Consider the following 14,934-nt stretch of genomic DNA (forward strand, 5'->3'; position numbering starts at 1 on the left):
TCCCCACCCTGCGCCCGCCCCACTTTGTGTTCATGAAGCCATCAGTTTGCACAACAGTTCCGAAGATTAAGTTTATTGTATCCATTTAATCATTTAGGAACATTGTAAATCGCACCGTACTGCTCACCCCAAGAAGGGGAACACCCTTCTCCAATCTCACCACAACTCTCACCTTTATCGTTGGGGATATTGGAGCAATGGGAAACTTCAGTGTTTTCATTGGTTGTGTTTCTTGTGATTTCTCTCCCATTAGATTATCAGACCCCTGTCACTGTAAAAATGTTAAAAGTTAGAACTGCGTGTAGTACGTTGGGGAATAATACTAAAACTGATCTATGGGTTAGGTTCTTGTGGAAATAGTGGAAGCTAGGGAGAGAGAGAGAGGTGCCCTTTGCTGTGAAGCAATGTGTTCTGACTGTGTGTTGGGTTACTGTAAAGTATTTGTGATAATAAAGTAGTATCTGAACATGTTGGGGGCCTCCCATTCTGTGAAGAAACAAGTTCTGGTGACTTCTGGTCATTTAAAAAGCTGATCAGACCCAGTCACTGGGATTGACTCTGTGCTAAATATTGGGAATAATCTCCTTTCTGCTGTTGATGGAACCATTTGAACCACAGTCTCATAGTCCATTCGTCATACTATATAAGTTCTAATTGATAGAATGGAATGATTTTTTTTGAAATGTTGGGTGGCGTGGTGACACAGTGGTTAGCACTGCTGCTTCACAGATCCAGGGACCTGGGTTCGAATCCTGCTGTGTGGAGTTTGCACATTCTCCCTGTGTCTGCGTGGGTTTCCTCCCACACTCCAGTGGGCTAGGTTGATTGGCCATGCTAAATTGCCCTTAGTGTCTTGGGATGCATAGGTTAGAGGGATTAGTGGATAAATATATGGGGATAGGGCCTGGGTGGGATTGTGGTCGGTGCAGACTTGATGGGCCAAATGGCCTCTTACTACATTGTAGGGTTCTGTGATTTCTAATGTATTATAAATTCATGGTGTCGTTGTTTGTGTTGAGGACAGAATGTGACGGCACTGGTTTAAATTGAGTATCCACTGGGAACATGTGAGTCAGAGCCCAACCCACTGAAGTCAGACATTGCTTCAGCAACAGCCTCAGAACATCCCAGTGAAAGGATCCAGCATTCAGGACGTGCAACGTCAGATCCTCAGTGCACTGGGCAGCATCGATAAGTTGGGCCGAAGGGCCTGTTTCCATGCTGTAAACCTCTATGACTCTATGGTGTTTATTGCTGAATGTGAAACCCATTCATCATTTGGATGTGGAAGGTGTTTGTCTCCCCTGAGGAGATAATCCCTCTTTGCTGACCCACCTTCGTGTCTCCTTGGTGGCAACCGTTCCAGTCCTGGGCATTGCCCTGGGGCACTGATTTGTCTGAAAGGCGCTATAAAAATGCACATTGTTGTTCAGGTCTATCATGAAAGCTACAAACAAGAAGTGGTATTTGTCTGTGAACTCTGTCCCGTGTGAACGGTGAAACAGTAACAAGCTTTATTGTTCTCACTCCTTCTCAATAATTCAATGCTGGTTATCTGTATCATATCCCAGGATCATTCACTAATCACACTCTGGACAGCAATGTTGATCTTTCATTCCCACGCAGTTCAGGATCAAATTGGCTCCTTGAGTTTTTCGGTGGCTCCTGCCTGTGAGGTGATGCCTGGCGAGAGGTGGATGAAATTGGAGTGTTTGGTACCCAAATCTTTCCCCTCCACCTCACCCCCAATCAAACTGCCTGTCTGTCTCCGAGGGGAAGGCACAGTAAATAGTTTCACAGCAAGGGTGAGAGTAGCAGTGCTCTGAAAGCTCGTGCTACCAAATAAACCTGTTGGACTTTAACCTGGCGTTGTGAGATTATTTACCGTGCCCACACCCGTCCAACGCCAACAACTCCACATCCTCGGGCAAGAAGGGATTTCGCTGGGGAGTTGTTAGCATTCCTGAAATTACCTAAATAGGAGTGTTTTACTTGTCCTTCACTGGACAGAATCACAGAATTGATACAGTGCAGGAGGCCATTCGGCCCATCGAGTGCACCAACTCTCTGTATAATCCATTTACTTAATGCCACTCCCTCCGTCTTTGCAGCATAACTTCACATATCCCTCCTTTTCCAATAATATTCCAATTCCCCTTCAAATATCCCAACTGAACCTGCCTCGACCACATTCTCAGGTTGTGCGTTCCAGAACCAAAGCATCCATTGTGTGAACCATAGAAATTTACAGCTCAGAAACAGGCCATTTGGCCCTTCTTGTCTGTGCCCAACCATTTTTTGCCTAGCCCCACTGACCTGCACTTGAACTTTTTTTGATATCACTTTTGTCTCTTTTACGAATTACTTTAAATCTGTGCCAGCTTGTTCTCAGTCCCCACACGAGTAGGAACAGTTTCTCCCTCTCTACTCTGCCCAGGCTTCTCCTGACTTTGAAAATCTCTCTCAAATCTCCTCCCAGCCTTCTCTTCTTCAAGGAGAACAGTCCCAACTTCTCCAATCTATCTGAAGTTCCTCATTCCTGGAACCATTCTCTTGAATCTTTCCTGCATTTTCACCAATGCCTTCACATCTTTCTTAAAATGCGGTGACCAAGACTAGACACAGTACACCAGCTGAAGTCTAGCTAGTGTCTTAAACATAGAACATAGAACATTACAGCGCAGAACAGGCCCTTCGGCCCACGATTTTGCGCCGACCAGTTAAAAAACAATGACCCACTAATCTAAACCAATCCCTTTTCGTCCATAAACCTATCCACGGATCTCTTAAATGCCCCCAAACTAGGCGCATTTACAACTGCAGCAGGCAGGGCATTCCAATCCCTCACCACCCTCTGGGTAAAGAACCTACCCCTGACATCCGTCCTATAACTACCCCCCCTTAATTTAAAGCCATGCCCCCTCGTGCTAGCTTTCTCCATCCGAGGAAAAAGGCTATCACTGTCCACCCTATCTAAACCTCTAATCATCTTATATGTTTCAATAAGATCCCCTCTTAGCCGCCTTCTTTCTAGCGAAAACAACCCAAAATCTCTCAGTCTCTCCTCATAGGACCTCCCCTCCATGCCAGGCAACATCCTGGTAAACCTCCTCTGCACCCTCTCCAAAGCCTCCACGTCCTTCCTGTAATGTGGGGACCAGAACTGCACACAATATTCCAAGTGCGGCCGCACCAGAGTTGTGTACAGTTGCAACATGACGCTGCGACTCCTAAATTCAATCCCCCTACCAATAAACGCCAAGACACCGTATGCCTTCCTAACAACCTTATCTACTTGATTCCCAACTTTCAGGGATCTATGTACACATACACCTAGATCCCTCTGTTCATCCACACTATTCAGGGTCCTACCGTTAGCCCTATACTCTACACATCCGTTATTCCTACCAAAGTGAATTACCTCACACTTCTCCGCATTAAACTCCATCCGCCACCTCTCGGCCCAGTTCTGCAACCTGTCCAAGTCTTCCTGCAAACTATGACACCCTTCCTCACAATCTACCACACCTCCGACTTTGGTGTCATCAGCAAATTTACTAATCCACCCAACTATACCTTCATCCAGATCATTAATCTTATCCAACTTCAGCAAAACCTCTTTGTTCTCTGTCCCCTAATAATAAAACCTAGGATTCTGTATATTCTATTAATCATGCTCTCAGGCTGTCCGGCCACTGTATACCTAGGTTCCTCTGTTCCTCCAGGCCATTTTGAGTTGTACCTTTTTTTATGTTGTCTCTCCACGTTCCTTCTATCAAAGTGATTAACTTTACATTTCTCTGCATTAAAATTCATCTGCCACCTGTCAGCCCATTCCAGCAACTTGTCGCAAGTTTATTTATTAGTGTCACAAGTAGGCTTACATTAACACTACAATGAAATGACTGTGAAATTCCCCTAGTCACCACACTCCAGCACCTGTTAGGGTACACTGAGGGAGAATTTAGCATGGCCAATGTACCCTAACCAGCACAGTCTTTCAGACTGGGAGGAAACCGGGGCATCCGGAGGAAACCCAAGTAGACATGGGGAGAACGTGCAGATTCCGCACAGGCAGTGACCCAAGCCAGGAATTGAACCTGGTTCCCTGGCACTGTAAGGCAGCAGTGCTACCTACTGTGGCGCCATGCTGCCCAAGTCCTTTTTAAGTTATATACTCCTTACAGTTCACAACTCTTCCAAGTTTCATATCATTTGCAAATATTGAAACTGTGCCCTGTGTACTAAGGTCTAGGTCAGGATCAAGAATAGCAAGGGTCACAAAACTGACTCCAAGTGACACTCATTACAAGCATTTATCCAGCCCGAAAAACATCCACTAGCCAGTACTCTCTGTTTCCTGTCACTGAAACAATCTGTGTCCATGTTGCTACTGTCTCTTTTATTCCATCAGCTACAATTTCGCTGACATGTCTGTTAAGCGACATTGTATCAAGCATCATTTGGAAGTCCATGTACACCACATCCACAGCATTACCTGCATTAACCCTCTCTGTTATCAAGAAATCCCAGCAAATTAGTTAAACATGATATTCCCTTAGGGAATAAATACATGTTCGCTTTCCTTAATTCACCCACTTTTGTCCACATCACTATTACTTTCGTCCCACGTTACTTTTCAAGATGTTTCCCCACCACCAAAGTTAAACGAGGTTATTCATTTTGCTTGGAAAATGGAATGGCAATTTATTATCTAAATGAAGAGAGATTTTGGGCTGTTTCAGTGTGGAGGGATCGGGATGTCCTTGTGCATGAATCACACGGTGCCTCAGTAGTTAGCACTGCTGCCTCACAGTTCCAAGGACCCAGGTTCGATTTCTCACTTGAGTCACTGTCAGTGCAGAACCTGTACCTCCTCCCTGAATTTGCATGTGTTTCCTCCGGGTGTTTCCTCCCACTGTCTGAAAGACGTGCTGGTTAGATGCATTGGCCGTGCTAAATTCTCCCTCATTGTACCCGAACAGGCCCCAGAGTGTGGCAACGAGGGGGTTTTCACAGTAACTTCATTGCAACGTCAACGTAAGCCTACTTGTGACACTAATAAATAAACTTTAAACTAAACATGTACGCAGGTACAGCAGGTAATAAGGAAAGCAAGTGGAACTTTGGCATTTATATCTCAAGGAATAGAGTATAAAATTAAGGAAGTGTTGCTACAACTACACAAGGAATTGGCGAGACCAATCCCTGGAGTACTGTGTACAGCTTTGACCCTCTTAAGGAGGGATGTAGTTGCATTGGGGACAGTTCAGAGGAGGGTCACTTGATTGATTCCAGGGATGAAGGGTTTGCCTTATGAAGAGAGATTGAGCACTTAGGGAGTTACTCTGTACAGTTTAGAAGAATGAGAGGAGATCTGATTGAGGAATACAAGATGATAAAGGAGATTGACAGGGTAGAGAGAGAGAGGATGTTTCCTCTTGTGTGGCAATCTAGAACAAGAACTCATAGTTTGAGGATAAAGGTTGCAGATTTAAACCAGATGAGGAGAAACTATTTCTCCCAAAGGGTTGTGATCCTGAGGAATTCACCACCCCGGAGTGGGGTGGATTCCGGGACATTGAGTAAATGTAAGGAAGAGGTGGACAGATTTATAATTAGTAACAGGCTAAGGGGTTATGGAGAACGGGCAGGAAAGTGGAGTTCAGGGCAAGGTGAAATCAGCCATGATTGGACTGAATGGTGGAGCAGCTCGAGAGGATGAATTGCCAACTCTTGTTCCTAGTTCTTACTGGCCTGTAGTTGCTGGGCTCACACCCTTTTTGGACAAGAGTGTATCATTCTCCAGTCTTCTGGAAACCACTCCCTCCACTGCCAGTCAAAGGAAGACTGGAAAATGATGGTCACTGCCTCTGTAACTCACTTCCCTTCAGTATCTGGTCCTGTTCAACTCTGAATATAGACAGTCGAAGCAATACCTCTCTCTTATGAATTTTAAATCCTTCTAGAATATTAATCACCTCCTCTTTCACTGAGACCCAAGTAGCATCTTCCTTTTCAGTAAAGACAGAAGCAAATATTCATCCAGTACCCCAGCTCCCACGTATAAATCCTCTTTTCATCCCTAGTCCTCCTTTCTCCACCTTTTACTATTTATGTAACCATTTGTTACAAACTATTTATGTGTGGGCAGCACGGTGGCATAGAATAGCACTGCTGCCTCACAGCGTCAGGGACCTGGGTTTGATTCCTGGCTTGGGTCACTGTCTGTGTAGCGTTTGCACGTTCTCCCTGTGTCTGTGTGGGTTTCCTCCGGGTGCTCTAGTTTTCTCCAAAGATGTGCGGGTTAGGTGGATTGGCCATGTTAAATTGTCCCCTAGTGTCAGGGGGACTGGCTAGGGTAAAGGCATGGAATTATGGGGATAGGTCAGTGCAGACTCGATGGGCTGAATGGCTTCCTTCTGCACCGTGCTTCTTTTTATGTGCTTCTAGCAGACTTTGGGACGGTAGCTGTAAGTCTCTTTTCCTAGTTCTCTCCCACAGATGCTGCCTGACCCACTGCGTTTATTTCTCCAGCACTTGTTGTTTGTATTTCTTTTCCTTCGTCACGTCTTTAATTTGCTTTTACATTCTGCTTCTGAACCTTTGATTTTCAGCCTTGGTTCTATTATCCTTTCACAGGCACATTTTCTCTCCTTCGTTTAACATTTCTCTCTTTTGTCATCTGGGGAACAATGGATCTGTTTCCCTTGTGAGAGAATAAACCTTGACCCTGCCTGAATCAACACCTCTTTGACACTAACCAATGGTTCAGCTACCAATTTTCCTGCCAATCTTTGACTCTTGATTCAGCCCAAGTCCATCTTGACTCCATTGCAGTTGGCTTTTCCTCCAGTTAAAGCTAGGTTGTTCCTTGTCCTTTTCCAGAGCCAATCTCAGCTTTAACAGTCCCCTGAATGCTTTCTATTGATATCTGATCCATTTGGCACATCTCATTTTATGTGGGTGCCAACGACGTAGGCAAAGTGCGGACTGAGGATCTGGGGAGGGAGTATGAGAAGCTGGGAATGGAATTAAAAAGTAGAACCGACAAGGTGGTCATCTCTGGGCTACTGCCTGAACCGAGTGCAGACGGGCGTAAGGTTGACAGGATTAAGGAAGTGAATGGGTGGCTCAGGGATTGGTGTGGGAGGAATGGGTTTGAATTTATGGGGCATTGGCACCAGTATTGGGGTAGGTGGGACCTGTTCGGGCGGGATGGGGTTGGTCTGAACCGTGCTGGGACCAGAGTGCTGGCGAATCGAGTAAAGAGGACTGTAGACAGGGCTTTAAACTAATTAGGGGGGGGGAGGGTGCGAGGGTAGGTGACCTTACGAGGTCTAAAGTTAAGGATAGGGTACAGGTAAGGGAAGAGGCCGAGGATGTCCCAATAATAGAGGGAGTAGGGGGCGTGAGTATAGTTGGTGGCGTTACGGCAAATAGGGTCCAGGTGAAGGCTGGGATGAAAGCGCTTTATCTGAATGCACGAAGCATTCGGAATAAAGTGGATGAGCTGGTGGCGCAGATCAACACAAATGGATATGATCTGGTGGCCATTACAGAGACGTGGCTGCAGGGTGACAGGGACTGGGAGCTGAATGTCCAGGGGTATCAAGTGTTTAGGAAGGATAGGCAGGAGGGAATAGGGGGTGGCATAGCTCTGCTGATTAAGGATAGCATCAAGGTGGTAGCAAGGGATGATATTGGAGCCAAGGAGCAGAACGTGGAATCGTTGTGGGTGGAGATTAGGAACAGCAAAGGGAGGAAGACGCTGGTGGGTGTCGTCTATAGGCCCCTGAATAATGATCTGGAGATGGGGCGGGCTGTTAACGCGCAAATAAGTGCAGCGTGCAGGAATGGGACGGCCGTAGTTACGGGGGATTTCAATCTGCATATTGATTGGTCGACCCATGTTGGACGAGGTGGGCTCGAGGAGGAGTTCTTGGAATGCTGCCGGGATAGTTTCCTCGAACAGTGTGTGTTGGAGCCGACGAGGGAGCGAGCTATCTTGGATCTGGTGTTATGTAATGAGGCGGGTAGAATTAGGGACCTTGCGGTGAAGGATCCTCTTGGAGAGAGTGATCATTGTATGGTGGAGTTTCTGGTGCAGATGGAGGAGGAGAAAGTGGGTTCCCGGACACGCGTCCTTTGTTTGAATAGAGGGGAGTATGGTAGGATGAGAGAAGAATTGGCGAATGTGGACTGGGAGAGCGCGTTGGAGGGAGGGTCTGCTGAGGAGCAGTGGAGGATCTTTAAGGAGATCTTTCTTGGTGCTCAACGGAAATTTATTCCGATGGTCAAAAAGGACTGTAGGAGGAGAGGTAATAGGCCGTGGATAACGAAGGAGGTGAAGGAAAGTGTTAAATTAAAAGCGGAGGAATTTAGAGTAGCTAAGAGTAGTGGGCGAGAAGAGGATTGGGAGAGGTTTAAATGTCAACAAAGATTGACAAAGAAGTTGATAAAGGAGGGTAGGAGAAACTATGAAGCTGGGCTAGCGCTTAATATAAAAAAGGATAGCAAGAGTTTTTATAAATATATAAAAAGGAAGAGGCTGACTAGGGTGAACGTTGGTCCTTTAGAGGATGAGAAAGGGGATCTAGTGGTAGGGGATGGGGATGTAGCTAAGGTATTGAATAACTTTTTTGTTTCTGTCTTCACGGAGGAGGACGTGACTAATTTGCCGGGTGTTAGCGATGGAAAGGTGGTAGGACTGGAGGGTCTTAATGACATTACTGTTACTAGAGAGGCGGTGCTCGACAGACTGGAGGGGCTGATTGTGGACAAGTCCCCAGGACCGGATGGAATGCATCTGAAGGTTCTGAAAGAAATGGCAGAGGTTATAGTGGATGCCTTGGTGGTTATTTTCCAGACGTCGCTGGATTCCGGGGAAGTGCCGGAGGATTGGAAAACGGCTAATGTTACGCCGTTGTTTAAGAAGGGTGCCAGGCAAAAGGCAGGGAATTATAGGCCGGTTAGTTTAACGTCTGTGGTAGGTAAAATGTTAGAATCCATCATTAAGGAGGAAATTGCGAGGCATCTTGAAGGGAATTGCTTGATAGAGCAGACGCAGCACGGTTTCATTAAAGGGAAGTCGTGTCTGACAAATTTACTGGAGTTCTATGAGGATGTGTCTAGGGCGGTCGATAGAGGAGAGCCGGTGGATGTGGTCTTTCTGGATTTTCAGAAGGCGTTTGACAAGGTACCTCACAGGAGGTTATTGCAGAAGGTCAGGGGACTTGGAGTTGGGGGTAGGGTGTTAGCGTGGATAGAGATTGGTTGTCAAATAGGAGGCAGAGAGTGGGGGTCAACGGGTGCTATTCGGATTGGCGGATGGTGACTAGTGGAGTGCCCCAGGGGTCGGTGCTGGGGCCTCAGCTTTTTACCATTTATATAGATGATCTGGAGGAGGGAACCGAGTGTAGGGTGTCGAAATTTGCGGATGACACCAAGATTGGGGGAACGGCAAATTGTGCGGAGGGTGTGGAGAGTCTGCAGAAGGATCTAGATAGGCTGGGCGAATGGGCCAGGAAATGGCAAATGGAATTTAATGTTGGCAAGTGTGAGGTGGTCCACTTTGGTAGGAAGAATGGTAGGAAGGACTATTACTTACGGGGCGAAAAACTGCAGCAGGCGACGGTGCAGAGGGACCTCGGGGTCCTTGTGCATGAGTCGCAAAAACCCAGCTTGCAGGTGCAGCAGGTGGTCAGGAAGGCGAATGGGATGCTGGCCTTCATAGCGAAGGGGATTGAATATAAAAGTAGGGAGGTCTTGCTGCAGCTGTATAGGGCATTGGTGAGGCCGCAGCTGGAGTACTGTGTGCAGTTTTGGGCGCCGCACCTGCGCAAAGATATTTTGGCCTTGGAGGGAGTGCAGAGGAGGTTTACTAGGCTGATACCGGAGTTGAGGGGGTTGAGCTATGAGGAGAGGCTGAATAAACTAGGCTTGTACTCGTTGGAGTTTAGAAGAATGAGGGGAGATCTCATTGAGACGTATAAGATGATGAATGGGATGGATAGGATAGAGGTGGAGAGACTCTTCCCGCTCAAAAAAGACAGTAGGACTAGGGGGCACAGCCTCAAGATAAAGGGGGGGGCGTTTTAGAACGGAGTTGAGGAGGAACTTCTTCACTCAAAGGGTGGTGAATCTCTGGAATTCTCTACCCGTTGAAGTGGTGGAGGCTGCCTCGCTAAATATTTTCAAGAAGCGGGTTGATGGGTTTTTGATAAGAGAGGGGATTAAGGGTTATGGGGAGAGGGCGGGAAAGTGGAACTGAGCCACAACAGATCAGCCATGATCTTATTGAATGGCAGGGCAGGGTCGAAGGGCTAGATGGCCTACTCCTGCTCCTATTTCTTATGTTCTTATGTTCTTATGTTCATTCCCAAGGAAGCAATACCTCCTCTCTCACTGGACTGCAAACACCCTACTGGAGAAAACATTCCTGAATACACACTCCCCTCTCTGCCCTTTACGCTGCTGCTATCCCTAATCTACATTTGGACAGGGACGGCATGGTGGCACAATAGTTAGCACTGCTGCCTCATCCGTCAAGAACCTGGGTTCGATTCCCAGCTTAGATGACCATGTGGGGTTTGCATATCCTCCCCGTGTCTGCGTGGGCTTCCTCCGGGTTCTCTGGTTTACCCCCACAATCTGAAAGATGTGCTGGTTAGGTGCAGTGGCCATGGTAAATTCTCCCTCAGTGTACTCGAACAGGCACTGGAGTGTGGCAACTGGGGGATTTTCACTGTAACTTCATTGCAGTGTTAATATAAGCCTACTTGTGACACTAATAAATAAAGTTCAAAAACAATTTAATTGAAGTCCCCCATTATAACTACAATTCTTGAATCTCTCTGCAATTTCTTTGCAAATGTATTCTTCACATCCTTCCCACTATTCAGTGGTTTACACACCACACTGAACAATGTCATTGCACCTTTTTTGTTCCTTGACTCTAGCTAATAGATTATGTCCTTGATCTTCAGGGATGTTCTTTCTCCAGCTCTGCAGTGCTCTCCTTAATCAAAACCGCCATCCTTTCCCCTTCCCTATATTCCTGAACATCTTATTATCCAGGAATATCTAACACCCAGTCAGGTCCTCCTTTGAGTCAGGTGTGGGCTATTGCCACAACATCATATTTCCACCTGGCAATGTGCATCAGTGACTCCCCAATCTTATTAATCACATTCCCATACATGCACATTAACCCTGATTTAAACTCTTACTCTGACTCCACCTATTAACTTACTATTCCCAATTCTTAGAGCTATCAATTCTCTCAGTATCCTTGGTATTCCTCTCTGAGAATTCCTGCTGGTTCCCATATCCCAACCAAGTTCATTTAAATCTTCCCCAATGGCAATAACAAGGATTTCAGCGATAGCACTATTTGGGTGCAATCCTTCTGGTCTGTACAAGTCCCATTTGCCCCAGAGACAGTCCCAATTTCCCTCCTACACCATCACTCCAGCCACATGTTCATTCCCTCAATCCTCCTGTTTCTCTACTCACTTGCCTGTGATACTGGGGGTAATTCCAACATTATTATGATTGAGGTCCTGCTTGCTAATTTTCCGACCTAGCTCCCTCAATTCTGACCTCAGGACTAATCCCTCTTTCTATGTATGTTGTTTGTCCCAGTGTGGACCAGGACGACAGGCTCTTCACCCTCCTGCTGTAGGGCGCTCTACAGAAAATCCATCACATTCCTGATCCAGGGAGGTAACTCACTATTCCTGGATTCACATCTGCAGCCACGGAAATGTCCATCTATTCCCTTAACTATCAAACCACCTCTCACTATTAATCTTCCAGACTTCAAGGTAACACCCCGAAACAGCTGAGTAAGCAACAAGATTCAGAGGGGATTTGAGAAAAGCTTCATCACTCAGAGAGTGATGGGAATCTGGAATGAACTACCTGGGAAGATAGTCGTGGCTGGAAACCTTAAACCTTTAAAAAAATATTTGGATGAGCACTTGTAATTTGATAACATTCCCAGAATCCGACAGTGCAGAAGGAGACCATTCGGCCCATCGAGTCTGCACCAACCACAATCCCACCCAGGCCCTATCCCCATCAGAGGGACCAGCATTTACCCTAGCTGGTCCCCCTGATACAAAGGGGCAATTTAGCATGACCAATCCATCTAATCCGCACATCTTTGGATTGTGGGAGGAAACCCACGCAGACACGGGGAGAATGTGCAAACTCCACACAGACCCAAGCTGGGAATCGAACCTGGGTCCCTGGTGCTGTGAGGCAGCAGTGCTAACCACTATAACGTACAAGGGTGTGAGATAAGTGCAGGAAAATGGAATCAGCATGCCTTTAGCGGTAGATATTGCAGACTCAATGAGCCAAAGAGCCTTTCCTGAACATTTTGACTCTCTGAGTGAAGTTAACCAGGCAATGAGCTCAGACTGGCCACAGGGAGATAGTCAGAATCCGGTTCCCGGGAGCCCTCTTTATTGGTAAAGTTTGGAGCTTTGCTTTTCTCACAGTTGAGAGCTTTCCTGCAGTTTATTCCTCAGATTGATGCGCTGCAGGCTGGGAGGCCCTGACCCAAACCTAAGACAAACTCGGACCCCAGGCTGTGTTGGCTGTGTGGAGATGAGCGAAACTGCTCTGCTGTAATTCTGGATGAGATACTGATTGACAACAACCGCCTCTGGCCAAATGTGGCCATCCGTGCGTTGCTGAGCTGGCTCACAACGGCATGTCTTTATTAAGGATTTTTGAAGCAGTTTTCTCTGAAATCTCCTCCCATTTCCAGCTTTATCTGATGTGATGAACAGCAAGTCACGAGGTAGGAGAGCTTCTGAACATGGACAGTGACAAACAAGATAGCTGACACCCGCAGCAGAGCTCCTGTGGAGGGGCCCAATAACATTAGAATTCTTCACCAGCCCCCACTGAGTAATGTCACAATATCATCTCTGTGAATAGGGTCTAAATGTTGGACAATAACAGACCAAAATCAAAGTGACCGCACCGTCAACATTTGGGATAACTCTCCTAATTAAACTTCAGGTTTTTAAAAAACTCATTCAGTGCCTTTACAATCCTACAGGGACAGGATAAAATATTTTACTTTTAATGTTGTGATAGAATAATAGTCTTACAGCACAAAGAGGCCCTTCAGCCCATTGTGTCTGTGCTGGCCATCAAACACCTATGGACTCTAATCCCATTTTCCAGCACTTACATTTACATGATGTAAACTATTCCTCAGATTGATGCACTGCAGGCTGGGAGGCCCTGATCCAAACCTAAGACAAACTCGAATCCCAGGCACTAATATCAGGTGGGTAGCCTTGTAGGTTATGGTGTTTCTTGTACTCATCTAAATACTTTTTAAACATTGTGAGATTCCCGCCTCTATCACCCTTTCGGGCAGGGAGTTCTATCCAGCCTCTCCCTATAGCTGAACCACTCCAGCCCAGGCAATGTCCTGGTCAATCCCCTTGGCACTCTCTCTAGTGCAATCACATCCTTCCGATAGCGTGGTGACCAGAACTGCGCAGAGTACTCCTAGCTGTGACCTAACGAGTGTTTAATACAGCTCCATCATAACCTCCCTGCTCCTATGTTCTGTTCCTCGGCTAATAGCCAGTATCCCATGTGGCTTCTTAGCCACGTTATCCACCTGTTTTCAGGGATTTATGGACATGCACCCTGTTCCTGTTCACTGTATATTCCCTTGCTTTGTTACTCTCCCCAAAATGCATCACCTTGCACTTTTCAGGGTTTAATTCCATTTGTTACTGTTCTGCCAATCTGACCAGCCCGTCTATATCATAGAACATAGAACACTACAGCACAAACAGGCCCTTCGGCCCACAAGTTGCGCTGATGATATCCCTACCTACTAGGCCTATCTATAACCTTCAATCCCATTAAATCCCATGTACTCATCCAGAAGTCTCTTAAAAGACCCCAACGAGTTCGCCTCCACCACCACCAACGGCAGCCGATTCCACTCACTCACCACCCTCTGAGTGAAAAACTTACCCCTGACGTCTCCTCTATTTATCATCCTGTTATCTAAGGTTTTCCTCCTCACTACTTATCGCACCACCAATCTTTATATCATCCACAAACTTACTGATCATATCTCCCACATTCACATCTAGATCATTAACGTACATTACAAACAGCAAGGAACCCAGCACCCTACGGTACAGCACTGGACACAGGTTTGTAGCTTTAAAAACACCCTCTGGTCCTGTTGCTAATTTGGATCCAATTTGCCAAATTGCCCCATGGGCTTTTACCTTTCTCATCAGCCTCCTGTACGGGACCTTGTCAAAAACCTTACTGGAGTCCATATATACTACATCAACCGCACTGCCCTCATCAATACACCTAGTCACCTCCTCAAAAAATTCAATAACATTTATACAGCTCTGTGTACAGTTCTGGGCACCCTACCACAGAGAGGATATTATTAAACTAGAAAGAGTGCAAGAAAGGATTGCTAGGGTGCTACCGAGACTTGATGGTTCAAGTTATAAGTAGAGGCTGGATAAACTGGGACTCTTTTCTCTGGAGCGTAGGAGGCTTAGGGGTGATCTTAAAGAGGTCTATAAAATAATGAGGGGCACAGATCAGTTAGATAGTCAATATCTTTTCCCAAAGGTAGGGGAGTCTAAATCTAGAGGGCATAGGAGACGAGAGAGGAGAGATACGAAAGGGTCCAGAGGGGCACTTCTTTCATACAGAGGGTGGTGAGTGTCTGGAACGAGCTGCCAGAGGTAGTAGTAGAGGCAGATACAATTGTCTTTTAAAAAACATTTATACAGTTACATGGGTAAGGTGGGTGTAGAGGGATATGGGCCAAACGTGGGCAACTGGAACTAACTTAGTGGTTAAAAAAAGGGGCAGTATGAACAAGTTGTCCCAAGGGCCTGTTTCCATGCTGTAAAC

Source organism: Carcharhinus amblyrhynchos, chromosome 21 (assembly GCF_965287045.1).
Source record: "Carcharhinus amblyrhynchos chromosome 21, sCarAmb.v2.hapA, whole genome shotgun sequence".
In the NCBI taxonomy this organism is placed as follows: domain Eukaryota; kingdom Metazoa; phylum Chordata; class Chondrichthyes; order Carcharhiniformes; family Carcharhinidae; genus Carcharhinus; species Carcharhinus amblyrhynchos.